The 15640-nt window shown below is 33.8% G+C and overlaps 1 protein-coding gene and 1 long non-coding RNA gene across 5 annotated transcripts in view; one reads left to right on the top strand and one right to left on the bottom strand.

The window, feature by feature from the left end:
- The window catches only part of LOC114349435 (homeotic protein spalt-major-like), a 499984-nt gene that overhangs the window by 184011 nt on the left and 300333 nt on the right, over positions 1 to 15640 (bottom strand). The window lies entirely within an intron of this gene.
- Positions 2558 to 3663, top strand: LOC126880724 (uncharacterized). The gene is made up of 2 exons (XR_007696689.1): positions 2558 to 2986; positions 3328 to 3663. It is a non-coding gene; the product is annotated as an uncharacterized LOC126880724 (long non-coding RNA).

The following is a 15640-nucleotide window of genomic DNA, read 5'->3' on the forward strand; positions in this document are numbered from 1 at the left end:
CCTTAACTCTAGATTGGCATGGATTTAAATTTTATGTTTTTCAGCCTTGGTACACAACCTTTGACCACCATACCTTACACAACCAAAAAGATAATTATGGACCTGATAAAAATTTAATCTAGAATTTTTTTTGGGGTTTTATATCCAGGACATCCTTTGGGTTTCCATATTCTTGTCAGGCAAGCTTTTTAAGAAAAGGCATTCCTGAGGATTCCATCCCATCTATTACAACAAATCACTAAATCTGTATGATACAGTTTTCAAGAGATGGTGACGGTTTAGTATAAAATAATAACCATTTTGCTTATGAATTATCAAATTTTAATTTTATTAAATCTATCGTAGAACCGGATTATAATTATAGCTCGTATTAACATTCACAGTGCTGCATTGGCGTTGATAGAAGATATCCTAGAATATTATAAAAACATTTTTAAATTTTTTTACAAATGTATATATAACCTCAAACCTTAATTGCCCAAATATTAATTAACTTGGGACCCTCTACCAGTATTACTTTATTTAGAAACATTATTTCGTCTCACAAGCCTTTCCCTGAAAGATCTTACTTACAAACTTGTAATGTTGATTGCACTCACTTCAGTTCAGAGGTTGCAAACTCTGTACCTAATAAAAATTCAGAATATTTTCATGGATCAAGATAAAATTGACATTTTGATATAACATAGGATAAAGACTTCCCCAAAAAATAATAATAATAATAATAATAATAAATAAACAAATATCAACCTATTTAAAACAAAAAACACAGTTGAGAGTGTTTAGAGATTTCTAAAACATTCGTCCTCAATCGGAAGACAATTTGTTTATAACTAAAAACAAAAAAAAAAGAGACGTATAAAGCAACATCTACCCAGGCGTTGAGTAGATAGATATAACATTTTTTTAAATTAAAAATATAGACACTAATATTTTTAAAGTGTATAGTGTCAGACATGCATCTACCTCAGCGGGAGTTAGAACTGGATTATAGAAGATATTAGAAAGACGGCGAGATGGACAGAAAATTCTCAAGTATTCAATATTTTTTATAATAAACCTCTAGCAAAAGATTACGGACTCTTTGCAAAACCGTATTGTCTGGTGAGTCCATGTAATTGTATGTAATTGTAATTATATTACATGTGTAGGTTACTAATATTAGTAAGAACATTAATTTTCTTATTATGTTTATTTGTACCTGGTTGAAAGTACACATCTCATATAATTAAAATATAAACATGAATCTTAATTAATAATTGCTCTAATATATTAGTTAGGTATACATATGTATATATTTTTTGTAAAGTTTCTAAAAAAAAAAAATTGCTAAGTACTATTCATTTTTGGATTGCAATGTACTTTTGTTTATTTATCGCACAATATTGTTTAATCTTTCAACAGCCTACCATAAGTACAAATGTTCGAAATGTTGTGTGAAGGACAATTAATTGATTGGTTGACTTACCTGTTAAGGAGGGACAATCATAATTGTCCTATCTTACATTTCGAACATTTGTACGATCCCCCCCATTGATTCTTTTGAACCCACCCATGTCTTGTGCGATAAAAATAAAATAAAAAAAAAACAGTGATGCGCGGACGTCACTTGTCAAGAAGCTTAATAATCTTCTTTTTCTTCTTCTGCTTCTTTAAACTGTGATCAGCGGCCCGAAAAGACCACTACCATAAGTACAAATGTTCGAAATGTAAGATAGGACAATTATGATTGTCCCTCCTTAACAGGTAAGTCAACCAATCAATTAATTTTTATTTCTGAACATATTTTCTGATTTTATTAAAACTGATACACTTCAACATTAACTCTTATTATTTAATCAAGAATATCCAACAGTAATTTCATTACAAAAAGTTGTTTACCTATAAGAAAAATTTGCATCTTATTAAATATTGAAATTTGCATAAAGAAATTTGCGTAAAGTTCATAAAACAAAAAACTCATGTTCTCGGTTCATTCATGTACTCCGATTGGTCATAAATAACATCGATAAACATTTTTTATTAAAAAAGTATCTTCGAACTAAAGCAAGAAACGTAAATACCATCACGATTATTACTACAAGTAGACAGGAAACATTTACATCTAGCGAGACCCATTATACAATTCAGATTCAAATAATATGCATCTATTTAATTAAACTAGTTGACAATATCGAAGAAATTACAGAAAAAAATCTATTCAAGCATTCTGAGAATTATCTCTCGACTGGATCTGTAGTAACATTCTCAAGAATAAAAAAGGAAAGAAAATCGATAAAATCTGACATTAACATGGCCAAACGAACTTCAGGCAAGTTGTCGATGTATTATAAGAGGATATAAACATATTAGTTGAGGTTGGAAGAAAGTGTCCATACTAGTTCTTGGTCTTCTTCTCCCAGATCTTGTGTGCGCTCGAGGATGAAAATGAAAACAAATTAAAACATCACTATTACAGCGACTCGCTGCCATAATCACCATTATCGATTGGCCGTAAAATGGATGGACGTTTATTAAACGTTTTACTTGTCTCTGAAAATGGATACATGCTTGTAACGTTACAAACGTCACATCTTTGATATTTTATTTTTAAAGAATTATTTTACCATATTTCCTTTAATATTTCATTAATAATTATCTTCTTCTAATTGGTTTACCCATTTTCCCCTTTAAAAATCGGTTGGCGCTCTCTTTTATTACCTTCTTTTATAATCTTCTATTTAATATATCTCTTTCATTTAAATCATCATACTGAACATACCTCGTATATTCATACTCTCCAAATATCTGTATTTTCAATACGGAACATGCCGCTACTTCATAGTACTTGGTTGTCATTTTAAACGTCGTTTTCAATGACAGTGTCACTTCATCGATTTGACCCCCTACTCCCTGACATACACTGGAAGGGAAAAATTAATCCTTAAAAAGGCATGTAATTCGAAAAATAAATCATTTTATTTCAACAAATCATCTTCCTCTTGGGGTGAGCTACAAATAGTTTTTTTAATAATTTCTTACAGTCATTATATTCCATCCATTCCATTCCTTCTTATAACATTTTTTATAAATATCTAACCTAACTTCCAATGTCAGACCATGTGTTCTAATATTTTAGTTTCAAATCTTTTTAATTTACATGTGTTTGATTTCTATATTTCTTTTCATCTATTAATATGCACGTTTGGTAATCATAATTTTAACTATTCTCATCTAAATTTCATTTGATTTATTCTTGTCATCTGCTACTCTTTCTGACGATTAGAACGGCAGATGGCACACGTTGGTTTTTCTTCTTGATGATTGATATGTGTCTCTATTTTATAGTTTTTTGGAAAGAGATCAACCTTTCCCTCTTCGGGAACTTAAGCCTCACATCACCGGTGATGCACACTTGAAGGCAAAGACAATGACATCCAGACTGCACAACCACCACCTCTAGCTGCAGGGGCCTTGCGCCGAAGATCCGCCCAGGCCTACGAGAAGTCTACAACAGCAGAACCATACGACATCAAGAAGATACCATCAGCTACCAAAAGCCATAAGTATAATCCAGAATTGTTAGTTTTTGGCAAGAATTTGAATACATTTGTTAATGCAATTTACTAAGTCATTTTATTTATTATATCTTTATGAACAATAAACATGATTAGTTAAAAACTATGTTTTGTTTGCTTCCATTCCAATTTTCATAGTTCATATCTGAGGTTAGGACAAGACGAACACACACCTGAGTGACTGAGCTAAGCTAAGGGTGTAACGATGGCTATCTTGGTTAGTTGAGGTAATATTTTCGAATATTGTTTCAATTAGCTGGGGTAGTCCATCGCTTACTCGTTACATGCTCTTAAATAACTCTTAATATTAATCTACATCCAACTAATAAATGCCGCTATTTAATACTCATAGAACAAGAAAACATTAGACAAGATACCTAATATATTCTTATCTTTAAGAATGATATTGCTCTGAAGCTACTTCCTTGTGACATCTTATGAAAGGACACCGCACACATCTGATGGAAAATATAATGTCACTCAAATGAAATAAAATTTACATGAACAGATGCGTCCTGAAATTTCAATAATTTGGTACCATTGCGCCAACTCTGAATTTTTACTGTTTTTAATGTTCTGTATTTTGATAACTATTTCCCAAGTGGAAGTCTAAACGTCAATAAATTTAATTTCAAACTTAAATTGTGGCTTATTTCCAAATAAAATAGAAAATTGTTTACGAATGCTGTTAGAAAGAAACTATAGAGCTGCTTTAGTAAAATATTAAACAAAAATGTATCTCGTTACCTAACACCAATGTTTAGGAATATTAAATATTTTAAAATATGAAATGTTGTCCATGTTGTCCCTCACATAAAATTTTCATGTGAGGGACAAATCTGCTGGTTTATGAAGAATTCGTATTCCGATACCTTGGAGGATAGAAGTGAAGTACATTTTACTTACATCGCCTTCTCTAAGGCGTTTGACACAGTATTTCATCTATGTTGATGAATAAGTGTTCGCCTCTGGATATCTGGTTCACTTTTAAGTTGGATTTCAAGCTTTTTATCAAATCGATATCAACTTAACATAAATGGCGTTATCTTGAAATCATTGGATGTCACGGCAGGGGTTCATTAAGGGAGTCGTCTCTCAACAATTTTTCTTAATCTTAATTTTTCTGTCCACTGAATTCTGTCCAATTGAACCACTTTCTCAGGTTTTGAAGTCAAGATATTCTACTTTTCCCTGGTCTTCTCTTTAACATCTGAACAGGGGCTTCATCGTTACGAACGTTGATCTTGCTTTCCCTATGTATTGTTTATTTCAGTAGAGTGTTCCCATTGCCTGTTTATATCGGTACCAACGTATGTATAGCTGTCTATCAATGTTTGTTGGTTAACCAAAAGCTGTGTATTTATTATCTCATAATTACTGAATATCATGTAAGTACTTTGTTTTTATCGCATTGAGATGCAGTAGGTATTTTCTACTTATATCTGATATGTATAACAATTTGGTTTGTAAAACATACAAGTTATTTGGAAAAACACTACTATATCTAATCCGCCTTCCTGTAGTTCAATAAGTGCTTGCTTAAAGATACGTTCAGAATATATGTTCAATGACACCGGGGACAGACTGCATCCTTGTCACACTCCTCTATCTATGTATATTGCCTCTTTTAGCTGGTCACTAATGTTGGCAGTTTGGTTTTAATATAAATTACACTATGATTCTCAAGTCTCTATCTTCTAACCCCACTTTTTACAAGATGGTTATGAGCTAATCATGTTTTACTCTATCAAATGCCTTTTTGTAATCGATAAAATAAACTTATAGGTCATCCCTTGCCTCTCTGAATAAGCACTTCTACAGTGAATAGAGCCTCTTGGGTGCTGAAGGCATCGCGTAATTTAAGTTGTGTTCATAACACGTGTTATTCGCATTCCTTCACATTATTCTGCTGCGTATCACTTTTAAAAAAGTTTTAATAAGTGGCTTATTAGTCGAATTATTCTGTAGTCTTGACATGTTTTTGCGTTTATTTTTGTTTTGCTTTAGGTAAAAAGGATTATAATGAAGCACAAAACTGAGGCAGTACTTATTACTAGTCTGAAACAGGGGGAAACCTTAACGCTGAGCATTGGGGAACATGAAATCACCTCACAACCATTCCTTCGGTACATGGGAGTGATGATTGATGCCAGACTCGGTTTCAAGCAACAGGTATAGCATCTCAGTCCAAAGCATCAGTAGTAAGGACAGCTTTATCACAGCTAATGCCGAATGTAAGTGGACCAAAACAAAGCAAGAGGACGTTACTGTCGTCAGTAGTTACGCCAGTATTAACATATGGAATATTCATTTGGGCTATCGTAAGTAGTTTCAGTATATTTTCTGCGTGCCTTCAGAGTTGCCAGCGCATTCCGCACAGTATCTGAGGACGCAATATACGTCATAGCCGGGATGCTACCCATGGAGTGCTAGATGAAGAAAGGAAGACCCTTTATCGGCAGAGTCAACTACAACTAGGTACATTGAGCCTTGATGAACTTAAAAGATGAGAACACATCATTATGTCCCAACTCATGGGATGAAATTGGATACGAGCCAAAAAGAAATGGCCCGGACGGTAATTCAGAAATGAACGACTTTTCTTCAAATACCGAATCTTCAGTTCACTACAGCAACTTAGCAACACTTGCTGTTGCTATCTTCGATGTCGCCTTGATACAGGAGCCTTTGACATACCAGGCTCAAATAAATTTGTAGCCGTACATGTGCTGCAGAACCACGGGTTTAGAATTGGCGGCTTTCAAGGAAAAAATTCTAAAGAAACTTACGAAGAAATTTAATTAAGGAAATTTCGATTTAAAATGATGCTCAACTTATTAGAAATGACCACCAATCAATGACCAATAATTTTATTCACTTATGTTAAAAAAATCCGACACAGATCTTCTGTGTCGGATCTTCTGTGTCTCCACAAATCTTCTGATACAGATCTTCTGTGTCTTCACAAATCCGACACAGATCAGTAATCCGACACAGATCTTCAAAACTACATGGTGGCGAAAAAGGAAGCGAAAGTAGCAGTAGCAAAAGCCAAAGCAGAAGCGTATTCAAATCTATACGATCAACTTGATACCAGGGAAGGCGAAACGAAGATATATAAAATAGCCAAACAGAGAGCAAAGAAAGCAAAAGATTTTAATCAGATTAGATGTATCCGAGATGAAAATAATAAAATACTAGTTCACGAAAGGGATGTCAAAAAGAGATGGAGAAAATACTTTGACAGCTTATTAAATGAAGAATTTGACAGACAGCCTGTAGAGTCAACGAAGACAGTAGCAGCAATGGTCACCAAAATAACAAACGAGGAAGTGCCTCAAGCGCTTCAAAAAATAAAGAAAGGAAAAGCGGTAGGACCAGATGAAATTCCTGGGGAAGTATGAAGAGCATTGGGAGAGACAGGAACAAGGTGGCTAGCAGGTCTATTTAATAGAATTATGGAAGTTGGACAAATGTCAGACGAATGGAGAAGCAGTATACTGGTACCAGTTTACAAAAACAAGGGAGATATACAACAATGTACAAACTACAGGGCTATAAAACTGCTTAGCCACACCATGAAAATATGGGAAAGAGTAATTGATAGACGGATACGTGAAGAGACCGAAATATCCGAGAATCAATTTGGCTTTATGCAGGGTAGATCAACAACAGATGCAATTTTCATTATAAGGCAGTTGATGGAAAAATACAGGAGTAAAGAAACAAACGCTCATATGGTATTCATTGATCTTGAGAAAGCATATGATAGAGTTCCTCGAGAGATTCTGTGGTGGGCACTCAATAAGAAAGGAGTGCCTGGTGAATATGTAAAGATTGTGAGGGATATGTATGAGGGAGTAACGACTAGTGTTAGGACAGGTGTGGGAGAGACTGATAAATTTCATGTGAAAGTAGGATTGCACCAAGGCTCTGTGCTTAGTCCGTATTTATTCTCATTAGTTTTGGACCAGATAACAGCGAAACTACAGGGTAACATTCCATGATGCTTAATGTATGCTGATGATGTCGTGTTAGTAGGAAATAGTGAAAGAGGCTTAGAACAAAAACTGGAACAGTGGAGACAAGCTCTGGAGGAAAAGGTTTAAAACTTAGTAGGACAAAAACAGAGTATTTGTAATGTTCATTTAAAGATGGAGTTACTACAAATAAAATGGTATCTTTGGATGGTGAAATGATTGTGAAAAGCAATAGTTTTAAGTACCTAGGATCGGTATTACAGAGTAATGGAGAAATAGATGGAGATTCATGCAGCAGAATTAGGGCTGGATGGATGAAGTGGAAAGAAGCGAGTGGCGTGTTGTGTGACAGAAAAATGCCAATGAAGCTGAAGGGAAAATTCTATAAAACAGCCATAAGACCGGCTATGATGTACGGACCGGCAGTGAAAAAGAAAGAGGAACAACGAATGCATGTGGCGGAAATGAGAATGCTTAGATGGATGAGTGGAGTGACAAAGAAGGATAAAATTAGAAATGAGTATATTAGGGGAAGTCTAGGTGTGGCACCAATTGATGCCAAAATGAGAGAGCATAGGTTAAGATGGTTTGGTTATGTTCAACGTCGAGACGTTAATCACACAATACGAAGAATAGCTGAAGTGCAGATTCCTGGAAGGAGTAGGAGAGGAAGACCAAAGAAGACCTGGGGGGAGACGATAAGGCAGGACATGTTGGTAAAGGGGATTGACATTGATATGACCCAAGATAGAGTTGTGTGGAGAAATGCAATTAGGGAAGCCGACCCCGCATAGGGATAAGGCAAAGGGAATGATGATATGTTAAAAAAATCCAATGTTCTATTAAATGCTTCTTTATAAAAAAAGTTTTTCTGTTCTATTCAAGAGCTTTAAAAAGCCCGAAAGTTTATAACAACACTTAAGAATTAACAATTACTATCTCCTGCTAAACAAATCGGTTCAAATGTTTTAAAAGAAAAAACAAAAATATGAAAAAAACGAATTTATAAATAAAGACATTTTACTTTCTAAATCTAACCTATGACTTTTGTAAAAATTATGGCTTAAAAACCGTACGAACTAATTCTAAATGCGTGTAAGAAAGTACATTTCTCAGAGTGGGTACGAATAAACAGCGTTTAAGAAAACACACATAATCAAATGACGAAGAAGAAAAAAAGCAAGAAGTTGGCACTCTCTCACCGACCTCTCCAGTCCTTGGTGGTACTAGTCTCAAGGTAATCACCCCGGCTGATCAATACTTACAAGCCTCTTGGGTTAATGATCGAATTCGCTTAATTAAAATTAAAATACGAAGGTGCAGTTCAACTCGTCCGACCACCACTATGGTGGATTACGGATTACGCGTTTCTGATGGCAGACTTACGAGCTACATGTGCCATATCTTCACGGGTACATATTAGTTCTTGTCCTCTCTTAGAACATATCATCAGTCAGATTTTTTTTAGTCGGGAAGACCTGGCTGCGTACCTTAGACAGTGTGAACTTTATGGGTATACCACTTCTAGGCTTTCTCTGTTGCTATCTGATAACTTTCGTGTTTTTATAACGTGCATAAACATAGCAGTATAAAACACAAAAGAAAAATACAATTCATTCAGTGTATAAAAATAATTATTTTGCGGGTTTAGTAACTTAAATAATTTAGATAACAAGATAACTTAAGTACTAAATGACTACTTTTTTATTAATATTGGTTATTCTTAGACGAAAGTTATTCTTATGCAAATAAACAATTAAAAATACCGAAGAAGCGCATTTTAACAATTTCGAGGCCATTTTTAAAAAATAGGTTGGACATCTAATTTTAAAAAACTTTTATGATGTGAAAGCTGAATAGTCCAGGAACTGAAGCTTTTCACCTCGCAATTTTTACAGAATGGGTAGAGTTGCTTGAAAATTTAAAGGTAAGTAGTGGATGGTCCAAGGATCAAAATCTATATGATGGCAAAAGGCGCTTTTACCATGGGGGTGGTTGCCACCCCATCTAGGGGTGAAAAATTTTTATTACATTTTGACCGCAAAAGTTGATAAAAACATTCATTTTAAGCAAAAAATGTTCTATACATTTTTTTGATAGAATTAATAGTTTTTGATTTATTCGCTATCGAAAGTGTTAGTTTTATATCGAAAAAATCAATGTTTTTCGATATTATACTCATTTACGATTCACTCAATTTTTGTTGTAGAAAAAAGTTTTTTAAACCAAATTCTCAAGAATTAAATAACCTACAATTTCATATTTAAACATTTTTTTCGTATCTCTGATGCTAATCTTTCTATTCTGAAGAAAATGGCGTTTTTTACAAAACTACAAAAATTCGTTATTCGCTTTTAACTCCAGTTATTTAAAAACTAATCATTCAAGCCAGTCAAACTTCTAAAATCTATTAATAATGCATAAATAAAGAAGAATAGGTAAGGCCAAGGACTAAAAACATCGCTAACTTACATTATTATGCTTCCAATTGGAGTTCTCCTTTTTTTTTTCAAAAAAATATATTGATTTTTAACCGCAGCTTTTTTTATTTTTTATCCTAGAAAGTTTGTTAAAAAAGAATTTTGTAGGTTTTTATAAGCTCTATAAGGATATCAATAATAAATCCTTTTAAAATACTCAGTCACAAAAAGAGGTGACTTTGAAAGGGTTGGTAAAGGTGGTTATGTTATTATAAGTTTTAACTGTGAATAGCTCACTCAATTTTTACCGTGAAAAAAATTTTTGTACACCGCTTTCTTGGAAATTAAATAATCTACAATTTTTTATTTAAATATTTTTTCGTATCTCTGATGATAATCTTTCTATTATGAAGAAAAATGCATTTTTTTGCCAAACTACAAAAATTCGTTATTCGCTTTAACTCCATTTATTTAAAAACTATTTATTATAAGCCGGTCAAACCTCTTGAACCTATTAATAATACATAAGTAAAGAAGACCAAATAAGGTCGATGAATAATTTTAATTAGGGTGGTGAGTAGGGTGAAGTTTCCCATCACTTTTTCGCTGAAAAAAATAGGGACTGACATTGTTTTTATTATAAGTCACTTAATTTTTGAGCTAGAGACTACTTTTTTATTTCAAGAGATAGATATTTCTAAATACTTCAAATTAGTTTAAACAAGTTATCCTCGAAAAATGCATAGTTTTCTCGTCTTTTGACTTTGAAAATACAATATTTAGCATTTGACGAGGAAGAGCTAACATATAATAAAGTTTAGCTCGATTACTATTCGTCTTAAAGAAAATTAAAAAAAATCGTTTTGTTTATTTTTTAAAGGTACATTTTTGTTAAGCAAAGCTCTTTTGATAAAACGAAAAATTTTTGAGTTATTAGCAGAAAACTGACTAAAAACATTGATTTTTTCGTTATAAAACTAAGACTTTCGATAGCGAATAAATCGAAAACTATTAATTTTATCAAAAAAATGTATAGAATATTTTTGGCTTAGAATTAATGTTTTTAACAACTTTGGTGGTCAAAATAAAATAAAAACTTTCCACCCCCGACATGGGGTGGCAACCACCCCCACGGTTAAAGCGCCTTTCGGCCTTATATAGATTTTGATCCTTGGACTATCCACTACTTATTCTCAAATTTTCAAGCAAATCGATCCATTCTGTAAAAATTGCGAGGTTTTGTCCTATTTTAAGCTTCATTACTTGGACTAGAAGTAGTTTCAAAATGCGCAATTCTATTTTGATTTTATATTGCAAACGTGTTTAACATATTATATCTACATGAACAAATTAATATTTCATTACTTCTCGGGGTATATCGACTTGACGAATATCTGAACAATAATGTTAGAAACACATATTATTATATTTCTTACGCACAGGCTGAATCTTACTTTATTATTAAATTTTGAATCAAAATCTGCAATAAAAAATGGGCCCTTATATTTAAATACAACCCTATTTAAGATTTCAAAATTACCCCCGTCATAGTCGACTTCGACAGACTAGGTAGGACCTTAGTCTTTAAGAATTGTACACGAGTTATATTAGAATAACATTGCTTATTGATAAGATTGCACTTATACAAAATCCCTCTGCATTCTTTCTATCAATAAAAAAATCCTAGAATATCTGGATGTTATCAAGTCAGTACTTTAGCGTAGTACTTTAGCGTATACCTTTTGTGAACACTAGCATTTTTTAAGCACATACAATGATAAAAGATATGCACCTACTTTTCTGTTGTTTCAGCTCTGGTACTAACCTGAAACAATAAAGAAATAATTATTATTTACATGCGAGCAAAAAAAAGAAATAGCATTCAACTTTTGCGATGAAAGATTTTTGGATTTTCGCTTGGTACCAGATTTGTTATATTATTGTCTCTTTCCAAAAATTTATGTTCCAACCAAGTTCCTTACAGGCGACATCTAACTCAGTAAGCATAGTTTCAATCTCTGAGTTATCCAAGTTATCTGTTTGTTATCAGAACGGCGTCGTCCAGAAATCGTAGGTAATACGGTACTTTAATTTTTATATAACATTCCCTATATCCAAATTTATCAGTTGTCGAGATATTTTCATTTTTCAGAGGAAATTCTTTTAGGTGTCTAAATTTTTCAAAATTTTAAGTAAGCCATGACCTAATTGATGTGAGCAGGCACGTAGCCAGGAAATGTGCTTGAGGGGGGTCCAAACCATAGACATAATAAGAATAGACAAGAGGTTTGTTCCAACAAAACGAAAAACCATCTGCGCGCAGTTTCGTGATCGTCTCATGACGGTTTTCGTTGTGTTGGAACAAACCTAAGACAAGCTATGGGCCGCTGTGTGCATTGATGTGTAATGCCAATATGATCAATATCCATTTTGATTGGTCTAGCCATCATTGTCTGTCACATGTGCGAGATCGCGTGGTAAAGAGAGATGGATGACCACCTGTGACAATTTCACCCTAGTAAGTTGTTTTTAATACCTAATTTCACCATTGTATCTTTAATATCATTTGAGCGTCCCTGATGATATTAGTGACTTATAACGAAATAGAGGATTCCGTAGAAAAGAGTAAGTACATCTGATCTTCTATACCAGCGTTTCCCAACCGGTGGGTCGCGACCCACTAGTGGGTCGCGGACAGATTTCAGGTGGGTCGCGGCGTGGCTCTTACAGTAGCTGAGTGGCGTTCAGAGTACATAATAGCGTATCATCATGGGTGAGGGATGGGTCGCGAATATGAAAAAACATCATAAGGTGGGTCGCCAGACATAAAAGGTTGGGAACCACTGTTCTATACAGCTGTCTACCCAATAATTTTTGGTTATTTGATATATTATATCTGGCTTTAATTCAACGTTACAATGAACAGACCAAAGAGCCGATAAACTGAGTCTCTCATTTTTCATCTTGTTTCTAGGTAAAGTTTTTACTCGCTTTATTGTTGAGAACGAACGTTCTACACAAGCAGTTGTGATAGGGATAGTTGCCAAAATTGTAAGGAATTTGTAAATTTTTGGAAAAAAAAAATCATATTACAAGGTTCCATTACGCGGAGAACTTCGGTATTTGGTTCCAAAGATGGTCTTGTATTACAGTTACACCATAACATATATTCAGCTTTTATTGCTATACGGAAAGTGTCGTGAGAGAATATGCAGACAAATTTTCTAGCCATTTTGCTTTTTCTGTAGAGGCAAATCCAGGTAAAAAAATTTGAAATGATGATAGAATACTTTCGTTTTTGGTAATTTTTTTTTTTAATTGGATATAAGTTGATCCGTACACTGAGTAAAAACAGAAATAATCCTAGTAAAAAATAATAATAACTTCGTTCACTTTTCCAATAATAATAATAACTTAGGGATAAATTTGCCGCCTTGGTACAAAAGCCGAAGCAACTTTGGGAGGGGTCCGGACCCCATGGACCCCTCCATATAAATATTTGTCTCTAGATTTTAATCTAACATTTCGAACTAATCCATCTTTACTAGGAATTAATGCTTTAATGAGAGCGATGTTCCATTTAAGTGAAGGGAAAAATCTTCTCTGACTAAAACAACATCACCAACTTTAAAGGCCCATTTATACATACCCGGGCCGTGTCCGTTCCGGGTCAGTGCCGAGTCCGGGTATTTTTAATGTAATATTTACATACAACCGGGTTGTGGAAGTGTGCGTACCGGGCCGAATAAGAGAGGAAAACGTTATTACATATCTCTGTGTAAAAGATAGTTGAAAATATTTCGGCTTGGATAGAAGATCTCACCTCACAATATCAATTGCTTGTCTGTTTCCCAGCAGTCGCGTTCACAAAACAATAAAATCGTGTTTATACAAGTCCCTGCGATCCGTGTCATTTTCGTGCATCGCCAGTGCCGACAGCAAAAATATCGGCTGGGATTAATTTCAGACCGGGTCCGGAAGGGCCCCGTCCGGGAAACGCCAATGTATAAATATACTCATAAGAGTACATATTGTTTTTTTTTGCACCGGGCCCTGTCTTAACACGGAACGGACACGGCCCTGATATGTATAAATGGGCCTTAAGTGTGTCTGTGATTTTTTCATTTTGGGCGATTTTGAAGTAAATTGAGATAATCAATAGATTAAGATTGTGTTTAAAATAGCTTCAGAACAACATTAAGAGTCCACGTCTCAACTGCATAGAGAAGAGTCGACCAGCCGTAGCACTTTGATAAACGTAGTCGAATTTCTAGTTTTATTCGAGAATCACAAAGATATTCTTGCCTGTTCTACTCTCGAACTTATTTCTAGATCAGGATTTAGGCTACTATATTGATCCAACACCCAGGTACTCTTTATTTATTGACCTCTTCAGAAGTGCCCGTTTATGTGCAAGGCCTGTTTTTTCGGATTGACATCACCTTGGTCTTTTCCTAATGGTTTATTAGTTTTAGGATATTTGTTTGTGTAAAATGTATGAATATATGAATGTTTAGTCTAATCTAAGAGAAGTAAAGTTCTTCAAAGATTTTTAAACAAAAATTATAACGTTATATGTACATGGTTGCATCAAAGTTATTTCGTTCTGAACCAAATCAAAATTAAAAACAGTTTTTTGGATCGTTACAGTATTTGGAGACATATAGTTTGTATAATCAAAGGACCTGCAATTGAAATAAAATTTTATACGAATCAGTATGAGCATAAATTAACACTCAAAGTAATAATGACTTCTTTTGTGTAAGTATAAAGTTGTTGTGAGTGATCATCAACGCTTCGATTATCATTAAAACGATTGGTAAAACGTAACAGCAGTCTCTATAGAAAACAGTAAATTGTGCAATAAGGAATAAAATACAATTTGACCACAAGTAACAACTTTTACACTGTTTCTTATAATTGTCATTATCTGAATTAAAAGATATTTCTCGGTTACCACTAAAGGAACTTTCGCCATTAAATAGTGGTTAAATTAACATAAAATTAGTCTTTGTGGAACTATTTCACGATCCATAACCGTAAACATTTACTGCGATTTCTTCGTAAACTTTACGGTTACTTAATAATTTACATTTTAACTAATTCATTTTCAGACCATAAGACTTCTTTAGTGTTTCTTTAACGAAAATACATGAGGTGTAGTCTACCTTAGAGAGATCGCCAATTGACTTATTACTTTGGACAATAAACTTTTTGCATATAAATTTAATTGTCCAATCTATTGATATATTGAAGTCTATATAAAGCTCAATGATATGGGAACATTCTTGTCCTTGTCGACATAAATTTATCGTTTCCTCTTTCTCTCTCCCTCATCCTCCACAAGAGGATAACAAATCATGCTCAATACACAACATCGACATAATGTTAATATCTGAAACACACTTTACAAATAGAAGCTATCTGAGAATTCCCAACTATGCAATATATAACACCAAACATCCAGATGGCACTGCACATGGAGGAACTGCAATCATAATTAAGTCATCGATAAAACACCACGAGTTAAACAAGTTTAAAAGAGACTATATACAAGCAACAAGTATTAGCATAGAAGACTGGAACGGTCCCTTAACAATAACTGCAATATATAGTCCACCACGACATACTATAGCCAAAAATCAATACCAAGAATTCTTCAACACACTTGGAAACAGGTTTC

This window comes from Diabrotica virgifera, chromosome 1 (assembly GCF_917563875.1).
Source record: "Diabrotica virgifera virgifera chromosome 1, PGI_DIABVI_V3a".
NCBI classification, from domain to species: domain Eukaryota; kingdom Metazoa; phylum Arthropoda; class Insecta; order Coleoptera; family Chrysomelidae; genus Diabrotica; species Diabrotica virgifera.